Source organism: Palaemon carinicauda, chromosome 7 (assembly GCF_036898095.1).
Source record: "Palaemon carinicauda isolate YSFRI2023 chromosome 7, ASM3689809v2, whole genome shotgun sequence".
NCBI lineage: Eukaryota > Metazoa > Arthropoda > Malacostraca > Decapoda > Palaemonidae > Palaemon > Palaemon carinicauda.
In genome coordinates, this window is record NC_090731.1 from 140,787,427 (window position 1) to 140,809,684 (window position 22,258).

General features: G+C 38.1%; 2 long non-coding RNA genes across 2 annotated transcripts in view; both read left to right on the forward strand.

The window, feature by feature from the left end:
* LOC137643669 (uncharacterized) overlaps nucleotides 1–4,135 on the forward strand; it is a 114,557-nt gene extending 110,422 nt beyond the window's left edge. The window contains exon 3 of the long non-coding RNA XR_011045034.1: nucleotides 2,723–4,135. This is a non-coding gene — a long non-coding RNA (uncharacterized lncRNA). The remainder of the gene's footprint in view (nucleotides 1–2,722) is intronic.
* Nucleotides 4,136–5,235: 1,100 nt separating this feature from the next.
* LOC137643670 (uncharacterized) overlaps nucleotides 5,236–22,258 on the forward strand; it is a 188,303-nt gene continuing 171,280 nt past the window's right edge. Inside the window, exons 1-2 of the long non-coding RNA XR_011045035.1 lie at nucleotides 5,236–5,382; nucleotides 5,794–5,860. This is a non-coding gene — a long non-coding RNA (uncharacterized lncRNA). The remainder of the gene's footprint in view (nucleotides 5,383–5,793; nucleotides 5,861–22,258) is intronic.

The following is a 22,258-nucleotide window of genomic DNA, read 5'->3' on the forward strand; positions in this document are numbered from 1 at the left end:
TTGCGAGTCCATGTGTAAGGGAATTTTGAAGATGCAAGAAGGTTTTGAGGTTAATGATATAGAATGCACTGTGGGTTGATGGGTTTATAAGTGAGCTGCTGCAGTATGGTGGTGATAGTGGGGTTGAGTATCCGACCAGTATTTATATGATAAGTTTGGCTGAATGAATGGTCCAGAGTGAGAAGAATAATAGTTCCATTGTAAAAAGTTAAAAGGGATAATGAAGACTTAAGAACTATAAGTGTTTAACATTAATTTGTTTTTCAGGGAAGAGATATTTTTTTTTATTATTTTGATCGAGAAATTAAGACAGATAACAGAAGAACTGGTAGGGGAAGAGCATTTTGAGTGTAGATAAAGTAGATGTAAGGATGAAGTGATTATGTAACTTACGGTAGACGCTTAAAAAGGAAGAGAAATTGTAATATGTCTCAGAAATGGATAGAATAGTTATGAAAGAATAAGTAGATATGCAATATGAGAGGTATTGAGAATATATGGTATAGATGAAATGTAGTGGAGAGCAATTTAAAGTTTTTATGAAGGAAATGAAGTGTGATTTGAGTATGTAGGCAGGAAAGTGACTGGTTTTGTAAGAGGACAAAGTCAAGGTTGTGTTAGGGCTTTGCATCAGCAACATCGTTATGAATGGAAAGGTGTAAGAGGTTAGATAAAGGACATATGATATAAGTACTAAGGTATGACATGTAGATTGGTTGAAGGTTGCAGATGTTACTGCGCTGACTGGGGAAAGTGTAGATGAACTGGGGAAGCCTGTAGGACTGTTTGAAATGTCTGCTAGATACTGAAGTTGAGAGTAAATGTCAGCAAAAGTAAGGTAATGAAAGTTAATCAAACATGAGAAATGGAATGATAAATGTTTTCATGAATGGTGGTTAAATGAAAGTTGTTTATTCTTATGATTAAATTTCACAGTGAATATGTAGGCTTATGACAAGATGAGAGAAAAGGAGTCACTATACATGAAGAGACAGTAAGGGTAGCTGGATGTGTATAAAAGATTGATCACAAATTATAACTTAGTCTGGAAGCCAAGGTAGGAATGTATGAAGAGATTGTTTAACAAACCCCAATGGAAGTGATACATGAATTTAGAGAGAAAAGATTGAATCTATTTGGATTAATTTTTGTCTATGTATTGTGTAAGGAGACTGATGAGTGAAAAATGTGGTACACAGAAGTAATGGTAGAAAGAATTAGTATGTATTGGATAAGTGATTGACCAGAGAATTTCATCAATAACCATTGAAGTTGTAATTCAAGATAATATCCAATCTGAGAATTTGAAAGTGCTTTGGTCATTTGAAAGAATTTATAAAAAATAATTTTGTGAAAATAGTATACAATTCAGAAGTGCTAGATGCTAGTGAGAAAGTGCTATAAAATGTTGTATATATGGGATGAAATATGTATTGGGAAGGAAAAAAAAGCATTGATATTTGGGAAATGCAAGAGTGTATGCATGATTAAGGAGCATCTTTTAAAGGTGTCAGTGTTTTGTGGATAGCCTTGTGTGTAGATGTATAAAAGAACTAATGCAGTAAAGTTTTACTATACAGGAAGTTCATCCACTATTCATCATTGTCGGCTAAATGTTCTTGTGACTTAACATTCTTCTCTTGAAACCCTCTTTGCCAGAAAAAAATTTCATAATGACAGCACTCGCTTCACCTCCTGTCCTAGCACTCTTCAACCCAACCTTGCCCGTTGTCCTGCAAACAGACACATTATGCCTGTATGGCCTAGTCTGTGACCTATTTCAAGACAACTGTTGCTTTTTTCAGATGCATCTCATCCAGTGCGACTCCTGTTTTCTTATGGAGATGAAAACACAACAACAAATGCAGGTGTTTTTGTCAACTACAAGACAAAGGCTTCAGACATGTTAATTCATTTCTGGGGTTTGGCTAGTTTGTGTGTTGATTTATAAAGGCTCTAATGTAGTAAAGTTTTACTGTACAGGAAGTTCATCCACGATTCAGCATTGTGGGCTAAATGTTTTTGTAACTTACATTCTTCTCTTGAGACCCTCTCTGCTAGAAAAAATTGTCATAATGACAGCACTCGCTTCACCACCTGTCCTAACACTCTTCAACTCAACTTTGCCTATGGTCCTGCAAACAGACGCATTATGGCTGTATGGCCTAATCTATGCCCTATTTCAGGACAACAGTTGCTTTTTTTCAGATGTGTTTCATCCAGTGCGACTCCTGTTTTCTTATGGAGACGAAAACGATAACAATAAACAGTTTCTTGTCCACTACAGGACAAAGGCCTCAGACATATTAATTAATTTCTGGGATTTGACCAGTTTTCATCACCATACTGGCCAGTGTGGATTGGTGATGGTGGGAAATTTTTCTGTAAATGGCCATAGCAAAGCAACATGGTATTGGTGGCCCTGGCTATTACAGCTTTGTTGCTCATAGCATTACCCAAACCCTTTTTCTTCATTAAGGTGTCCCCACTCAGAAAGGTATATATATATATATATATATATATATATATATATATATATATATATATATATATATATATATATATATATATATATATATATATGTGTGTGTGTGTGTGTGTGTGTGTATATATATTGTAAATTATATATTTATACATAGTATATACTGTATATTTGTTTTGTAAAGAGTTTCATTTTTATGTATGGATCTAGAGATTCTATAATTTTTCTTTTCCATTTCAGATAATACTGTACTTCGGAAGGTAGGTCATATTATACCATAGTGCTATTGGAGTATTTACACTTGTGTTTTAACTTTAATTCATCAGTGTTTCTTTCTTCTCTGTTATTGTTTAATTCATATTTGTTGGTATTTCATTGCTGATATCCATACGTATATGTATTTTGCTTGTAACTAGATTTTTTACTATTTGAACCACACATGTAACTGTGAACTGATTTTGTTTTAAGAAGTGTTATTTTGTTACCATACACTGCGTCAGTGACCCTAGCTGTTATGACGCTTGAGAAGTATACTGCGTCAGTGACCCTAGCTGTTATGACGCCTAACAAGTATACTGCGTCAGTGACCCTAGCTGTTATGACGCCTGACAAGTATAGTGTGTCAGTGACCCTAGCTGTTATGACGCCAGACAAGTATACTGCGTCAGTAACCCTAGCTGTTATGACGCCTGACAAGTTTACTGCGTCAGTGACCCTAGCTGTTATGACGTATAACGTTACCATGCATTGCATCAGTGACCCTAGCTGTTATGACGTGTAACGTTAACATACACTGCGTCAGTGACCCTAGGTGTTATGACACGTGACAAGTATACTGTTTTGCATCAGTGACCCCAGCTGTTATGACACCTGCCAAGTGTTATTCAGCGGAAGGGTTCTCATAAAGATCGGTGTAATTTTGTTTTGCTTAATGCTGTTAGTGACCCAAGTTGTTGTGATAGCATGTATTAATAGTCAATCAATCAATCAAGGAAAATTTTATAGTGTGTAAAAGGTCGCTGTATTGTTGCCGTAAGCAGCGTCATTCACCATGACAGTTGTGACACTAGATAGATATCATTCCATGATTTTGTCTATAACGGTAGACGTTATTCTGTTCCCATAAAGGGTGATATTGTGTGAATATCAAAAAGAGCGTGAGTAACCCTTGCAGTTTTGACGCCAGGTTAATGATGTTCCTAAAAAAGTAAAAATTTCCATTTGTGAATTTTTCTACATGGTAATATTGTATTTACATTGATTGTCGGTATTGATTTCGCGGATATCGATTTTTTTGAAATTTCATTTTGGAAATACATTAATGTACCTTGTGATTTATCGGTGTCTTGTTTTTTTAAATATTTATTATTTTTCAATTGTTTATTTAACCATATTTGTATGTTTTGGTAATACATATTATCGCTGTACGTAATGTTATGTGCTAATTTCAACAATATTATAAGAAACTATATTGGGCTTATTTGATAGTGTCTAGATCTTTATTATGTGTATTTATTCAATTACGTTTGCTCCAATAGTACATGGTATAATTAGCTATCCAGAATGTAAAGTGAGATAGGTATTTGAATTAGTATACTGTGTTTTTTTTATAACCAGATTTCAATTACATTCTAAGTACAGTAATGACTTTGGATATTGCATTAAATATTTTTCATGTTAAATTTCAATGAAGAAGAATCAACCATTCATAATTTGTTTTTAGAATGATTAAAATGTTGAAGGTTTTATGCTTGATTATTTCAGTTTTTGTATGGATTTGAGTATTCTGTTCAAAAGCGAGAAAAAATTAAATTTGTTCCGTTATGTTTAATCTAAAGAATAATGCAAAGTTCCTCAATTTTTAACTATGGAATTTGTAGATACAGTAATATCTTGTTGCTCATATTTCATTTTAATGATATTAGGTTTTTATCACTGCTATTTTCTTTAAAAGATTTCATATTAAAGATCTTGCACCATCTCATATCATTCTGGATAGCCTAAAATCTTCGGAATCAACGTTAAGGACTCGCACAAGGTATGCAAATTACTTTTCACTCTCTAATTTCACTTTTTATTTCAGGTCTTCCAAATTTAAGAAAAAACGTAAACTTAGAGTCGTCGCGATTTAGTTAAATCCCAAATTCAAAGACAAATTAATTTTAAAAACGATTTGGATACAGTACATCTCATCCTCTCAACAAGGTTGATAATCACCACACTGATGAGGGGATGACATGTCTGGCAATTTTAGAATTTGACCTATACCTAAACTCCTACTTAACTTGAATTCGTTGACGTTTGATACAGTGCGATCATTATCATTAGCCGTTAGTTTCGGTAATTTTTCGGTTGTTAGCTGAATAAGATGTCTTGGAGTCGTCAATTCATCAATGAATTTTGTGTAAGTATGATCAAACACTATTGGCAATATTTTTTTTCATCTTCATTTTGATTTTTCTTAGAATATAACTATTTATTACAGTAACGAAGTAATTATGCTTTTATACATTATTGAATTAAGTAAATAACTCAATAAGCATGTAAAGTATGCAATATCATTATATCCTTCATTCACTTGACTTATATTATTTTGTACAAGGTAGAACTATTTATAACTTTTCATCATTATATACAGTATAATATATATATATATATATATATATATATATATATATATATATATATATATATATATAATTAGATGTATATACATATACTAATATATTTTTCTTACATATTTTTAGATTGCAATCCTGTCTGACTGAAATTATGTTTGAAGCTTCCATTTCTTCAACGAAAAAAAGCTAGACAGCAGTTTTATCGATCGTCATTATAACATAAAAGTAGTTTTAACCTAGCATTACAGGACCTTCTAACAGTATTGTTAATAAATGGAGGTAAGCCATTATGTTAATTCATGTACGTTGTATTTATTAAAAATGGAAAGAAGATTTATCAATGTTTTTTTCTGTTTGAAATCTTTCAGCTTATTTACAATCATTGTTCATCATTTTTTTATTTGTTAAGTGAGGGGGGAGTAGCTCAATTGTTTGTGATATTTTGTATAAGATGTAACCAAAATTACAGTATGCATTTTATGTTACCTGAATGTTAAGGTCATTAAGATTTTTATTTGATTTTTACATCCATTGATATAGGAATATCAGTATGGGGATTAAAATGTGCTGTAGGCTGCTATTTATTATTATTTTCATTATTATGATGGTGATGATAGTATAATGGTAATGATTGTTGGTTTTAAAAATTTGAATTATTCTCATATGTTGCAAATATATTTCTATTTCCAGATGCCATATATTCAGAGAAGTGCTAGCATTGGCAAGTTCTCTAACGCCGCCTTCGTATGTAGTTAAGGTGAGTATTAAAACTTGTGTAAATATTCTTTAATTGCTTTCAAACCCATTCATATATCTGATATCTACATTTTCAATGTATTTCCATACCCATTGAATGCAAGTGATGTTGATTTATTTGTAGAATTTGGAGTTTTTTGTAATTACCTGTACAGTATAGGCAATGTCCTTAACTGGCAAAAAAAATTTCCACCAAAAAATGAATATATTCAAAACACTATAAATAACCTAACTGATGTTGCCTTGTCATATTTTGATTGTGGATCATGAAGGACCCACAACTGAAGCTTGATGAATTTTAAATTTTACCAAAATAGTGGAGTGAACCTAGCCCAACCTAACTCTAACGTGCCCTGCCCTGCTCAGCCCAGCATGGGATTGTCTACCCTAACCTAACGAAACCTAATTGGCCTAGAAGTAGTTTGTTACTTCTTCTTATTGTCTGATATGCTAAACTGAGGAGTTTTTATCATACAGATCTTGAATTCCTTCGGAATACTGTACAAGATTTGTTCATATAGGTCCTGTAGTGGTGATTTTATGTCCTAGGAACTGGGATGGCTGTTCTTCAGTGATTTAATTTTATTATTAATAGCTAAGGTACAACTCTGGTTGAAAAAACATTGTTAAAATCCAAAAGGCTCCAGTAAAGAAAATAGCCCAGTGAGGAAAGGAAATAAGGAAATAAATAAACTATATTTGAGAGGCATTTAATGAAAAATATAAAATTTTCACATCAGTGACAAAATCAAAAGAGATATGTATTATATAAACTATGAAGATAGACTCATGTCAGCCTGTTCTATATAAAAAAAACATTAGCTTCAGGTGGAACTTCTGAAGTTCCACTGATTCTACTGCAAAATTAGTAAGATATTTCCACAAACTGGTCACAGTGGGAATAAAACTTCTACAATACTATGTAGTGCTGAGCCTTATGAATGAGGGGGCAAGTCTGTAGCCTATACCTAGCAGATGACTGCGTACAGGATGGTACAGTTATGAATACTCTTATGCAACATGCTTAACAAACTAACTGAATGATGGTACCAGAGATTAGTATCCAGGTCACAAATAAGAAATTTAGTAGTCTAATTTTTAGTCCAGCAAATTAAAATTAGAATCATCAGCTGAAGACCAGACATGAGAATAAAACACTTAGAATGAAAGAATTAAAACATTTCTTAAGGGTAGATTACTCACCCAAAATCTTGAAAGACTTTCTCAAAATAAGCCAATTGTTTGTGCAATTGAAGAAGAAATGACAATTTGTTTAGAAGTAAATTTCCAATCAAGAATCATACCTAAAATTTTAGAGAGGTACATTGTTGTATTAACAATATCAATGCAGACATCTGGGTGGGGGAGAGCCATTGTCCTCCTCCTATTTACAGTCATACTTGAGTTTTGTTAGGCGTCAACTTCATGCCTCATATTTTATTTGGATCATGCCCTGATTTTCACTAGATCTCTATTAAGGGATTCAGCAATCCCAGATCTACATTCATGAGATGGAATAGAGACAAAGAAGAGTAGAATCATTTGCATATGCAACAGGTTTATTTTCTAAACCAAAACACACACACACACACACACACACATATATATATATATATATATATATATATATATATATATATATATATATATATATATATATATATATATATATATATATATATATATACATATATATATATATATATATATATATATATATATATGTGTATATATATATATACACACACACACACACACACAAAATAGTATGAAAAGCAATGACTACATAAGTTGACGCTGGGGAAGTCTAGGACACTCTGGTCTTGGATTTTGCTCAATATCTCAACAGAATATGAATTAAGATCAATAAAAAGTCTCATCATACTGCATTTGAAAACAAACTTAATAATGATAACACTGTAGACTAAAGACAAATGTCAGATTTGGTCAACATGGCAGAACCAGCACACCATGCAAGGCTAAGTACCTTCCATGATAGCCACTTCAACTGAAGGGAGAACAGTAATGATGGCTTTGAAAATGAATACCAAGAGGTAAATAAAAATGAGTAGGGAAAAGGCAATTTCTTGAAAAACCATCAGGCATCCATGGCCCTTCTATTAAGTTGTATAAATCTTAAAATGGATGAGACTCATAAAAATGTCAAATTGGGTGAGGTAGATCATTTTATAGTTGATGTCAATGTTCAAGGCTTGACAGAGTTTAATTCTGGCACTTTGGTTTTCAGTCAAAACCTACCTCCATGATAGTCTAAAGTAGGTACTTTAGTTCAACGTGGCATTACAGCTCCAAGGTGTGATTAGATGATTAATTCGCCCCGTTGCACTTCTATTAAAAAATGAAGGCATTATTTTTATTACAATTATTATTAATATTATTATTATTATTAATATTATCATTATTATTATTATTATTATTATTAATATTATCATCATTAATATTATTATTATTATTATTATTATTATTATTATTATTATTATTATTATTACTTGCTAAGCTACAATCCTATTTGGAAAAGCAGGCTGTTCTGAGCCTAAGGGCTCCACTAGGGAAAATACCCCAGTGGGGAAAGGAAGTAAGGAAATAAACTATGTGAGAAGTAATGAACACAAAATATTTTAATAACAGTAACAACATTGAAAGAAATCTTTCATACATAAACTATTAAAACATTAAAAAGCAAGAGAAAGAGAAATAAGATAGAATCATGTGCCTGTGTGTACCCTCAACGATAAGTGGAAAGTAGTCAATAACTGATTTAAAAAAAAAAATTCCTGATAGATAATATTTATAATAGAAATCATATTTAGAAATGGGGTTTTGTAAGTATGAAAGGATTCTATTTTACTGATTTTTGAAGAACTCTTGTAACGGTATGTACAGTCAGGTCTCACTCTTCGTGAAGGTTAGCTGATAGAGATAGGCTCGAATTCACGTATCTTTAGTGGCCTAGGACTGGATGCTCTTAACCAAACCTAACAACAATTGCCCAATGCTTACGCTGGGATAATTAACACACTAAGTAATGCCTAATATTGCTTTACTCGGTTTCTATCACATTATGAATAGTTTTTAATTAAAACAATAAGTGTAAAATACATGTGCACACATGTACACTATGTACTGGACATGGTCAAGCAACAGTACAGTATGTAACACTACTGTACGTAGTCATTGCGCCGACCGAAAATTATAATTTTACTGGGTAGTCATCATACAATTATAACAAAACACTGATGTTCCTATCCAGTAACACTGTACTGCATAACACTCGCTGATACTGTAGTGTATAATTACAGTAATATCACTGCTGTACAGCTTAACTTTACTCTTAAGTGTTCGCTGTTTTCGTTCAAACGACTCGACTACTTTTGATAACTCGGCTCACAAGTAGCCTACATTTATATACTGTACTGTATTGTAGAGTACTGTATGTAATGAATAAACACTTTGAGGTGTAATACTGGTCAGGACAATATATATACAATTTAAGATTAACTAACTGTACATATTTTACATGACGACCATAACCATTTTTATATGATGTTCTACGCAGCAACTTGAAGCATGGCACAATTCCTGATTTGTCATCTCTTACGTAGCACAGTCTGATATCTACAGTAACCCAGTAATAATATTCATCCCATCTTCTAGTTCAGTGGGTTAGAAAATTAAAAGATATTGATAAAAGTATCGTTAGTAACGTTATAATCATTACGTAAACGCCTACAGCCACCATAACAACCGAACAAAAAAACAGCTTTTTTGTCATGAACAACCGAATCAGATATCGGTTGTTTTTCTTCGGTTTCAATCATTGTACGATAGTAAACAAAGAAGCATAAGATTGATATTTTTACATTATACCCTTATTCACTATGGAGAAAAGATCGTCAAGAAAATATACTGCCAAATATAAACTAGCAAGGTGTAAATGAACACGAGAAAACAAACAATATTCATAGCTGCTATTCTGTGTGGAATCGGGGAAAGCTGTGTCCAAAACTAGAGGAAACAAAAACGACATTTAGTGGAAACCTATAAATGTGCAAATTGCGTAATTAAATGCAAGTGCCGAATTTAGAAGATAACATTTTAAAGTGTCTGAAAACCGAGAATATATTTTTGTTATAACGCAATATAGATAATTTCATAAGCTGTATAATGAGGCACCAAAGAGCTAAAAACAGTCAATTATTGTGCATTGGCATGATGAATGAAACTCCAGTTAACTAATGTTATTCAACTCAACAGTAAATAAAATATGGGAGAAGTATTTCAAATAAAGCTATTGAAATTAGTATGCTTATTTGAAAATGATAGATCTAGTAATAATTGTTTCTTTTAGGAAATATGAAATATCCTTTGTTAGCATTCCTCAATCAGCTAATTTGGAAAGCATGAATGTAAACAATGGAAAAAATTATAATTTTCTGTTTTTATTTACAAATGCAATACTAAAATGGGAATATTACATGCATTTTTTCAATATTAAAAATTATAATTTTCTGTTTTTATTTACAAATGCAATACTAAAATGGGAATATTACATGCATTTTTTCAATATTAAACTTACCCGATAATCATGTAGCTGTCAACTCCGTTGCCCGACAGAATTCTACGGGAGGGATACGCCAGCTATCACAATACTAGAAGGGGGTGTACTCACCAGCGCCACCTGTGGCCAGGTACTACAGTACTTCTTGTTGACACCTCCTCAATTTTTCCTCTGTCGTGCTTCCGGCGAGACGTTCTGGGATACGCTTATGATCTTGGAGTATTTTCACGGCTTTTGGTGAAGTATTTCTCTCAGATTTCGGCTGTCGCTTTACTGGAAAACTTCTATATTAGCTTAGATAGCTATTATTTAGTTCTGATTAATGGTTAACGATCTTTTTGCTTGATTTGGAATCCCCACTTGGCTAACTCTTTGATTCAAGATGTCTGACATTTCACAAGCCCCACCCCATAGACGATGTAGGTCTTGTAATAGGCGTATTCCGAAGGCCTCGGTAGATCCTCACACCGCTTGTTCTGACTGTAGGGAAACTCCCTGTCAGTTGGAAGATCGATGTGAGGAATGCGCCGGACTTTCGGAACTTGATTTTGTCCGATTTCTTAAGTATTCAACCAAGTTAGAGAGAGAGAGAGTTAGGAGAAGTTCTTCTCGCTCTTCACTTTTTTCCTCACCTCATGATCCCCTACCTTTTCCTCCCCCTGTAGTGGCTACCCCCGAACCTACTATTTGCCCTCAACCTGATATGTCTGTTGTTTTGCGTGCCATTCAGGCTTTAGGTGACAAAGTGGAGTCGGTGGTTAGTGATCATAAGTCTCTTATGGCCGAAGTCAAGGAACTTAAGGTCAAGAGTGCAGTGGGTGGTGATAGTGCCAGTGCTGTGACGAGTGCTAGTGTCAGTGCAGTGCCAAGTGCTAGTGTCAGTGTCAGTGTGGTGCGTGAGGGTACTTCTGTGCGTGCCAGTCGTCCTCCCAGTCCGGGACCTCTTGCAAGCTCCCAAGCCCAGGGGAGAAGCAATGTCGAAGGGCAAAAGGGTTCGGCAGGCCTTGATCGGCGCACAGAAGTATCCTCGGTGGTTGCGGGCGTGTCTTCCAGAGACCGTCACTCCCACCCGCAGACGATTGAGCCCGTCTTTTGCTCGTCTGCTGAAGAATTGTCAGGGAGGAAACGTTGGACTCAGGTCTCAAGACCTCTCAAACGCAGAGTCCAAACCTCAAGAGCTTTACAACCTGGCTGCAGTCATTGGATCAGCTCTGACTCGCCGCAGTCATCAGTTGAAGGCACTCCTCCTAAGAGGAGTAAGGTGCTGCCACAACAGATCTCTTCTGTTAAGGCTTTGCCTCAGCAGACCTTAGTGTCTACCGACCCCAAGTTGACTCTACTGCAGTCCATGCAGTCACAACTTGCGGTCTTGATGCGTGAGTGTCAGACTGAGAAGGTTACACCTCCTCCTGCGATCGCTCCGCCTAGCCGCAGTCCTGCCTGCCAGGCGTACGATGTTGAGGCTCCTCAGGATACTTTACCACGTTCTGAGTTTCCAGTTTCCGGTGGTGTGCAGCTACCTCCGCCTTCCTTAAGGCAACCTCAGCAATGGGAACAGGAAGCTTATACCTTACTTCCTCCGCTTCCACCTGCGGTTCCACCAGTGAGGCAACACTCTCTTGAGGTACAACAACCTCTCCCATCCATGAGGCAGACACCTCAGCTCTCGCTGCAGCGACCTCAACACCTTAGCCTTGCGCCTCAGGAACCTCAACTCGCGAGACAAGTTATGCGTTCTGCGCAGCCTCTACCCCAACTCTTGCAGCTCACACCTCAGGAACCTCAACTCGTTCCTCAGGAACTTGCTACTGCGCATCCGCTCACCTTACAGCAAGCGCAACCATTGAGGCAAGCCACTCATGCCAGGACTCAGCCTCCTCCACCCATGCGCCTACCTTCTGCTACTGCTTTTGACCAGCCTTTGCAACCTGAGCCTCAGGTGTTCCCTCAACAGAGACTTGAGGAGGAAACCACAAGCGTTTTTGCTCCAGCCCGTGCTGATTCTGCTGTTCAGCATACCTTACCTCTCACTTCGCTACACTCTGGTGATGAGGTTTCTGATGATGAGGCTGCACACCTGGACCCCTCATCAGACGTGGATGAATCCAAGTCTTCTCCGCCTCCTATTGACTTTCGCAAGGTCTTGGCTCTTTTCAGAGAGGTATACCCAGACCATTTTGTCTCTGCTACCCCCCGCTCTCCGCCATCTGAGTTTTCGCTGGGCATGCAGCCAGCCAAGTCATCTTATACCAAGCTCGTCTTTGCGAGGTCCTCTAAGAGAGCGTTAAGAATTTTAGGGGAGTGGTTGCAGTCTAAGCAACAACTAGGAAAGACTTCCTTTATGTTTCCTCCGACTAAGCTCACTTCCAAAGCGGGCGTTTGGTATGCCACAGGAGAGGAACCAGGCTTGGGAGTACCTGCCTCTGCCCAGGCCGACTTCTCAAGCTTGGTAGACTCTCCTCGCAGAACAGCAATGAGGCGCTCTAAGGTTTGCTGGACTTTCTCCGATCTTGATCACTTCCTTAAGGGTGTCTTTAGAGCATTTGAGATGTTCAATTTCCTAGACTGGTGCCTGGGGGCCCTTAGCAAGAAGACCTCCCATGCGGACAAGGACTCAGCCATGCTCTTAATGTCCTGCATGGATAAGGCTATTAGGGACGGATCTGGCGAGCTTGCTTCGATGTTTGTGTCAGGAGTGCTTAAGAAAAGGGAGCAGCTTTGTTCATTCCTTTCCTCCAGCATCACACCTTGTCAAAGGTGCCAACTCCTTTTCGCTCCGCTCTCTAAGTTCCTGTTTCCCGAAGAGCTTGTTAAGGACTTGTCTGCGGCCCTGATACAAAAGGATCTTGATCTTGATCTTGTGGCTTCATCGGCTCGTAAGACTAAGGTTGCTACCTCAGTCCCCAGGACTTATCGCACCCCAGTGGCTGATACTCCTGCTACGAGGTTTATTCCGCCCTTTCGTGGTAGAGCCCCCAGCCGTGGAAGCTCCCGTCCAGACTCTTCCAGGAGCAAGTCTAGGAAAGGTTCCAAGGCTTCTAAAGGCAAAAACTGACTCTCCTCCTCTCCAGACAGCAGTAGGCGCCAGACTCAAGATCTTCTGGCAAGCCTGGGAAAAGAGAGGTGCAGACGCACAGTCTGTCAGTTGGCTGAGGGAAGGTTACAGGATACCATTCTGCCGCAAACCCCCTCTGACCACATCTCCCATCAACCTCTCTCCCAACTACAAAGAAAAGGACAAGAGGCTAGCGTTGCACCAGGAGGTGTCGCTTCTGTTACAGAAGAAGGCAGTGGTTATAGTCCGGGACCATCAATCCCCGGGCTTCTACAACCGTCTCTTTCTGGTGGCCAAAAAGACAGGAGGTTGGAGACCGGTGCTGGACGTCAGCGCGCTCAATGCTTATGTCACCAAGCAGACGTTCACGATGGAGACGACGAAGTCGGTCCTAGCAGCGGTCAGGCAGGAGGACTGGATGGTCTCGTTGGACCTGAAAGATGCTTACTTTCACGTTCCTATTCATCCAGACTCCCAACCTTTCCTGAGATTCGTTTTTGGAAAGGTTGTCTACCAATTCCAAGCCCTGTGTTTTGGCCTAAGCACAGCTCCTATGGTGTTTACGCATCTGATGAGGAATATAGCAAAATTCCTCCACTTATCGGACATCAGAGCCTCCCTTTACTTAGACGACTGGCTGTTGAGAGCCTCCACGAGTCGTCGCTGTCTGGAGAGTCTCAAATGGACTTTAGACTTGACCAAAGAACTGGGTCTGTTAGTCAATCTAGAAAAGTCCCAACTCATTCCCTCCCAATCCATTGTGTACCTGGGAATGGAGATTCGGAGTCAGGATTTTCGGGCTTTTCCATCGGCCCCAAGGATAAGCCAAGCCCTAGATTGCATCCTGAGCATGCTGAAGAGGAACAGTTGCTCGGTGAGACAGTGGATGAGTCTCACAGGGACCCTTTCATCGTTGGCCCTGTTCGTCGAGCTAGGGAGACTCCACCTCCGCCCTCTTCAATTCCATCTTGCAGCTCATTGGGACAAGGGTTTGACTCTCGAAGCAGTCTCTATCCCAGTCACCGAAGAGATGAAGACCACTCTCTTGTGGTGGAAGACCAATCTCCTTCTCAGGGAGGGCCTATCGTTGGCGATTCAGACCCCCAGTCTTCATCTCTTCTCGGATGCATCGGACTCGGGCTGGGGCGCGACCTTGAACGGACGGGAGTGCTCGGGAACGTGGAACGAGGAACAGGAAACGCTCCACATCAACTGCAAGGAGCTACTAGCAGTTCATTTAGCCCTATTGAACTTCAAGTCCCTCCTGCTAGGCAAGGTGGTGGAGGTGAACTTCGACAACACCACAGCCTTGGCTTACATCTCCAAGCAAGGAGGGACCCATTCGAGGAGCCTATACGAGATAGCAAGGGACCTCCTCATTTGGGCAAGAGGTCTAAACATCACCCTAGTTACGAGGTTCATTCAGGGCAACATGAACGTCTCAGCAGATTGCCTAAGCAGAAGGGATCAGGTCATCCCCACGGAATGGACCCTCCACAAGAGCGTGTGCAACAGACTTTGGACCTTGTGGGGGCAGCCGACAATAGATCTGTTTGCCACCTCCATGACCAAGAGACTTCCTTTGTACTGTTCCCCAGTTCCAGACCCAGCAGCAGTTCATGTGGATGCTTTTCTGCTGAACTGGTCCCATCTCGACCTTTACGCATTCCCACCGTTCAAGATCATAAACAAAGTCCTTCAGAAGTTCATCTCGCACGAAGGGACACGGCTGACGCTGGTTGCTCCCCTTTGGCCTGCAAGAGAATGGTTCACAGAGGTACTACAATGGCTGGTCGACGTCCCCAGGACTCTCCCTCTAAGAGTGGACCTTCTACGTCAACCTCACGTAGACAGGTTGCACCCAAACCTCCACGCTCTTCGGCTGACTGCCTTCAGACTGTCGAAAGATTCGCTAGAGCTAGAGGCTTTTCGAAGGAGGCAGCCAGTGCGATTGCCAGAGCAAGAAGGGTATCCACTCGTAGAGTCTACCAATCCAAGTGGGAAGTCTTCCGGAGCTGGTGTAGAGCCAATGCTGTTTCCTCCACCAATACCTCTGTGACCCAAATAGCTGACTTCCTATTACATCTTAGGAATGAGAGATCCCTTTCAGCTCCTACGATTAAAGGGTACAGGAGTATGTTGGCTTCAGTTCTCCGCCACAGAGGTTTGGACCTTTCTTCCAACAAGGACCTTCAAGACATCCTTAAGTCTTTTGAGACTACTAAAGAACGTCGTCTTCCCACTCCAGGCTGGAATCTAGACGTAGTCTTAAGGTTCCTTATGTCACCTAGGTTCGAACCTCTCCAGTCAGCTTCCTTCAAGGACCTTACCCTCAAGACTCTTTTTCTCGTCTGCCTTGCAACAGCTAAGAGAGTCAGTGAGGTTCATGCCTTCAGCAAGAACATTGGGTTCACATCCGAATCTGCAACATGTTCTTTACAGCTTGGATTCTTAGCTAAGAATGAACTTCCTTCACGTCCTTGGCCTAGATCGTTTGAGATACCTAGCCTCTCCAACATGGTAGGTAACGAGCTAGAAAGAGTTCTTTGCCCTGTCAGAGCTCTGAAATTTTATCTTAATAGGTCAAAACCTATTCGAGGACAATCAGAAGCCTTATGGTGCGCTATCAAGAACCCTTCGAGGCCCATGTCCAAGAATGGGGTTTCGTATTATATAAGGCTTCTGATTAGAGAAGCCCATTCTCACTTAAAGGAGGAAGACCTTGCTTTGCTGAAGGTAAGGACCCACGAAGTGAGAGCCGTAGCTACTTCGATGGCCTTTAATAAAAACCGTTCTCTGCAGAGCATAATGGATGCAACCTATTGGAGGAGCAAGTCAGTGTTTGCATCATTTTATCTTAAAGATGTCCAGTCTCTTTACGAGAACTGCTACACCCTGGGACCATTCGTAGCAGCGAGTGCAGTAGTAGGTGAGGGCTCAGCCACTACATTCCCTTAATCCCATAACCTTTTTTAACTTTTCTCTTGAATGCTTTTATTGTTGTTTTTATGGTTGTTACGGTAGGCTAAGAAGCCTTCCGCATCCTTTTGATTTGGCGGGTGGTCAATTCATTCTTGAGAAGCGCCTGGGTTAGAGGTTGTGTAGAGGTCCTTTAGTAGGGGTTGCAGCCCTATATACTTTAGCACCTTTGAGTTGATTCAGCCTCCTAAGAGGAACGCTGCGCTCAGTAAGGAAGACGAACTTAAAAAAAGGCAGAGTAACGGTTCAAGTCGACTTCCTTACCAGGTACTTATTATTTCATTGTTATTTTGAGATAACTGATTATATGAAATACGGGATACTTAGCTATCCTTTAATCTTGTACACTGGTTTTCACCCACCCCCCTGGGTGTGAATCAGCTACATGATTATCGGGTAAGTTTAATATTGAAAAATGTTATTTTTATTAGTAAAATAAATTTTTGAATATACTTACCCGATAATCATGATTTAATTGACCCTCCCTTCCTCCCCATAGAGAACCAGTGGACCGAGGAAAAATTGAGGAGGTGTCAACAAGAAGTACTGTAGTACCTGGCCACAGGTGGCGCTGGTGAGTACACCCCCTTCTAGTATTGTGATAGCTGGCGTATCCCTCCCGTAGAATTCTGTCGGGCAACGGAGTTGACAGCTACATGATTATCGGGTAAGTATATTCAAAAATTTATTTTACTAATAAAAATAACATTTTATTGGATACAGTTAAGTGAAACACCAGTTTAATCATATGAATTGGGAATAGATTGGTTAGAGAGGTAACTGCTTTACAAAGAGAGAGAATGGAAGGAATGATATGCTGTATGCTGGTGAAGACATTAATCTTCACCAATGTTGAATTATCAATTCCTCTTTACTTTTCATAATTGCTTCCAAAACTACTTCCAGTATATGGCATGTAATATTGTCATTCTAAGAGAAGTCAGTGAGGGTGTAAAAGGAAATAGGTCCCAACTAGAATATTGGCAAAGGCAGTTAGATCAGCAAGAATTCTAATCATGAATTATTAAAAACAAATTGCTGAACAAGTACTTACAAATAAATTTGGGGCTAATTGGAAGGCGATAGTCACTGTAATCAAGCTTATTTGAAAGGTGGATGTCTTATTAACTAAATAATTAAGCTTATTTGAAGGGTGGATGTCATATTAACTAAATAAGCTTATTTGAAAGTTAGATGTGATATATTAACTAAATAATCAAGCATATTTAAAAGGTAGATGATATATTATTATTATTATTATTATTATTAAATGCTAAGCTACAACCCTAGTTGGAAAAGCAGGATACTATAAGCCCAGGGGCCCCAACAGGGAAAATAGCTCAGTGAGGAAAGGAAACAAGGAAAAATAAAATATTTTAAGAATAGTAACAACATTAAAATAAATATTTCCTATATAAACGATAAAAACTTCAACAAAACAAGAGAAAGAGAAACTAGATAGAACAGTGTGCCTGAGTGTACCCTCAAGCAAGAGAACTCTAACCCAAGACAGTGGAAGGCCATGGTACAGAGGCTATAGCACTACCCAAGACTAGAGAACAATGGTTTGATTTTGGAGTGTCCTTCTCCTAGAAGAGCTGCTTACCATAGCTAAAGAGTCTCTTCTACCCTTACCAAGAGGAAAGTAGCCACTGAACAATTACATTGCCGTAGTTAACCCCTTGGGTGAAGAAGAATTGTTTAGTAATCTCAGTGTTGTCAGGTGTATGAGGACAGAGGAGAATCTGTAAAGAATAGGCCAGACTATTCGGTGTCTGTGTAGGCAAAGGGAAAGAACCGTAACCAGAGAGAAGGATCCAATATGGTACTGTCTGGCCAGTCAAAGGACCCCCTAACTCTCTAGCGGTAGTATCTCAACGGGCGGCTGGTGCCCTGGCCAACCTACTACCTACTAACTAGTTAACTAGTTTATGTACATTTCTATTACTGTATTCTGTTTCTCATTATTGGAAGTTCATACTACCTAAAAGATTATTCAGTAAATTCAATTTCATGAAACGTTCGTGGCATTTACCACTTCATATACCTACAGAAGAAGCCCATCAGCAACATGCACATTAGGATCCTACATATGCTGAAATAGTATGCACCTGTAAATCTAATGAATATTTCTTATTTTAAACTGTTTTTCCCCAATTTAGTTCTGGTTAAGTTGTTACAATTCAAAATTATGTCTCTGGATGTGCTGTGAATCTGATGGAGTAGGTCACAAAATGTGGCAAATAAACAATGTCGAATTTGAAAAAAAAAATTCTCTTAAATTGTCTATGTGATTCAGTATTTCTGTAATTGGCTGTTTATGTAGAAATCTTGAATTATTCAGTGGGCACTAAATGCAAATAGTTGTATTCATTTAGTCCATCCCTCAGCTTTAGGTTTAAGTAAAAAAAAAAAAGAATGAATTTTATCTGCCTCTATTGAATTTCATAATGATATTTTGTAACATTCTTTCTCAATGATGAAGTTTCCTTTCTTGTGTATATTCAGCATCTCTGAATTTGTTATTGTATAGCACCAACCTTGCCCTCCCAGATTAAAAATGGCCCAAAGTTATTATCTAAGGTATATACAACTAATTTAGAAAGCTCGTTGAAATTGTGGGAAATCAGGACAAGATTGGAAGTCCAGATATACTGTACAGTATTTAGTCTCAATAGTGCATCCAGCTCTCATCCTAAATGGACCTTTTATTATTCTTTGGCGAGTTTGTCTAGGATCACAATGTTTCTATCGTTAGCAACAGTATCATAGTAAATATTTTCTTTTCATTCTTATGGGGTATGTACATGGCTAATAGATAACTGTATACTTCTAATGAACTAGTTATACTTTTAACTTCATGCCCTAGATTTAGTTTTTTATGCAATATCAGATTGTAGTAAATTGAATGCAAGCTTTCATCTTTTATCAGCAACAAAATTGTTACATTCATATAAATCATCTGATAGAACAAAATTGCATATTTAGTACTTGATGGACCTTGTAAATTTCCTACTATCATATTAACATTTTAAATATATTTATCAGTTCCATTGATCTGTGCAGTCATGGATCTAATGTACTGGAAATGGTCATCTTTACTTCTACGGGCCGACCAAGGGAAATGCCTGTACCAACAAGAACTGTTGGCTTTAATACAATATGAACTATAAGTTATGTTGATTTCTTTGCTCCTACGTTATCTGTTTTTTTCCACAAGTTAGCAAGAAGAGGTAAAAATTGTAAATTCCATTAATTCACCTTAGTTCCTAGTGGTCTCTTTATTGGGGAGCAGTTGTCAGGAATTTCTATGAATGTTCTTCATTGAAGCTTGTAAGTCAGTCAACCATATTGTGACCTTTAGCGCTTTTTGGATAATTGGTAAAGTTTCTCCATTATGTAAAAGTGTGTGTGGTAGCTTTAGTCCAGCTGATTACCGCCCAATTTCCATAACTCCCATATTATCTAAAGATTTTGTACGTCTTTGGAAAAACGTCCAATTAAGTATGCTGAAGGTAATCATGTGTTCCTTAGTTTGCAATTTGACTTTTGAAGAGGCCTTGGAACATATGATGCCCTTTTTACAATTTCCAATGCAGTACAGAAATCCCTTGATTGCAGTCAGGAAGTTTGTATGATTGTCCTTGATTTTAATGCTCTTTGTGACCATGTTAATTATGAGGCCCTTGTTTTCAAACTCAGACAGTTGGGAATAGTTGGGTCTTTACTTAGCATCATCATTAAATTTTTTAGTTATTAATTGCAAAGAGTTGTTGTTGATGGGCAGCATAGCAAGTATTGGAATGTGATAGTGATATTTGGTGTTCCTCAGGGTAGTGCTCTTGGCCCATTGCCTTTCATACTATATACACAATGTGGTTTAGCCTAGACGACAAACTTGTTGCACATGCAGATGATGCTACCCTCTTTGCTTCAATTCCATCTCATGAATGTAGATCTGAATCCCTTGGTAGAGATCTAGGTAAACTTATTTTCTGGTTTAAATTATAGGACATGAAGTTGAAGCCTAACAAAACTCAAAGTTTGATTGTGTGTAGGTCGAGGACAGTGGCTCCTCAACATCCAGCTCTCAGCATTGATATGTTTCTTTAACTCTATAAGACTCCTAAAATTTTGCGAGAGTCTTGATAAATTTACTTTTGTGAAACATTCAATCTATTTCTTCTTCAATTGCGCAAAAAATTGGCTTATTGAGAAAGTCTTTTAAGATTTTGTGTGATCAATCTATTCTGAAAGTTTTAATTCTTTCCTTTTGCTTTTTTTCGACTATTGTTCTCCTGTCTGGTCTTCAGTTGCTGAATCTCATCTTAATTTGTTGGACAAGGGCATCGGGTCTATTGAATTTCTTATTTACGATCTAGATATTAATCCTTGACACCGTTGTTCAATTAGTTCCTTATGCATGTTGCATTAGATATTTTTATAATTCTGACCATCATTTGCATTCAGATCTTCCTAGACAGTGCCATCCTTCTGGTAATACTAGGTATGCTGTTAATTCTAATATTCAGACCTCCATCATAAGGCTCAATACTACATGGTATTCTAGAAGTTTTATTCCATCTATGACCAAGTTATGGAATGATCTTCCTAATTAGTCAGTTGAATTGATGAAACTTTAAAAGATCTAACTTGTAGTGAATGTTTTCACATTGAACAGACTGACATAAATCTCTCTATAGTTTATACTGCACATGAAAGATCTATTTCAATTTTGATACTGCTCTTAAAATATTTTATAGTGTTCATTACTTATCTTGTAGTTCTTTTATTTCTTTATTTCCTTTCCCCACTGGGCAATTTTTCCTTGTTGGAGCCCTTGGGCTTACAGCATCTTGCTTTTCCAACTGTGGTTGTAGCTTAGCTCGTTATAATAATAATAATATTATATTAATAATAATGCACATGACTTTATACTTATTAACGTGCTAAGGATACTAATTATGTTTCATGGTTTCCAACTTCAGTATGATAAATCAAATCCGGCCTTTTGGAAATACAATTATCCACATATGTGTGGATAGTACATCGTAGAATTTGGTGTTTTATGTTGCTTTTCATTCAAGGAACATACTTGAGCATGCAACAACCCAAATACATATGTTCCATTCAATCGGTTTTGCATTTTTATTCGTGATACCCTGTCAAGTTAGACAATTTAAATTAAAAACAAAGTTCAAGAAATGGGATAAGACAGAGACTAATCTGCACTTCAAACTTCTTGTATTTAAATGAAAAATTTACAAGTTTTTCATGAGCACTTCATATATCTAAGTTAATAAAATTCTGGAAAGCATCTTTAATATCAAAGTAATAAGTGCTCTTACATTAACAACATTTCATCATACTTTTCTTGGGCGAGGAGACGAAGTCTATCTGAATGGTTTTCACACTAACTTTCTACTTAAAGACAAAGTATAATTTTACACAAAGCTCTTATCTTTGAGTTCTTGAACAACGGAGCGACACGAGCCCTTTACTCTGACCATGGCTCTATCCCGACTGGCGATTAGACGTGGCACACTGTAAGACGTGGTTATGGCGTCCGTGGGAAGGTGCCACCTGTCCTAGGGGTGTCGAGGTAGTAGCCCGTTCTGTTACCACCCGGATGTTCATCCGGATGCCCTTCGTCTCCTTGCTGTAGCTTTCCCACACAATCTGTAAGAACAATGAGGTGACAACAAAAAGCCCTTTGTCAACAGATTGAGACGGCAACAGAATGCTGTCGCCTGTGGAAGCTGAGGCAGCATGCATTCCCAGGCGAA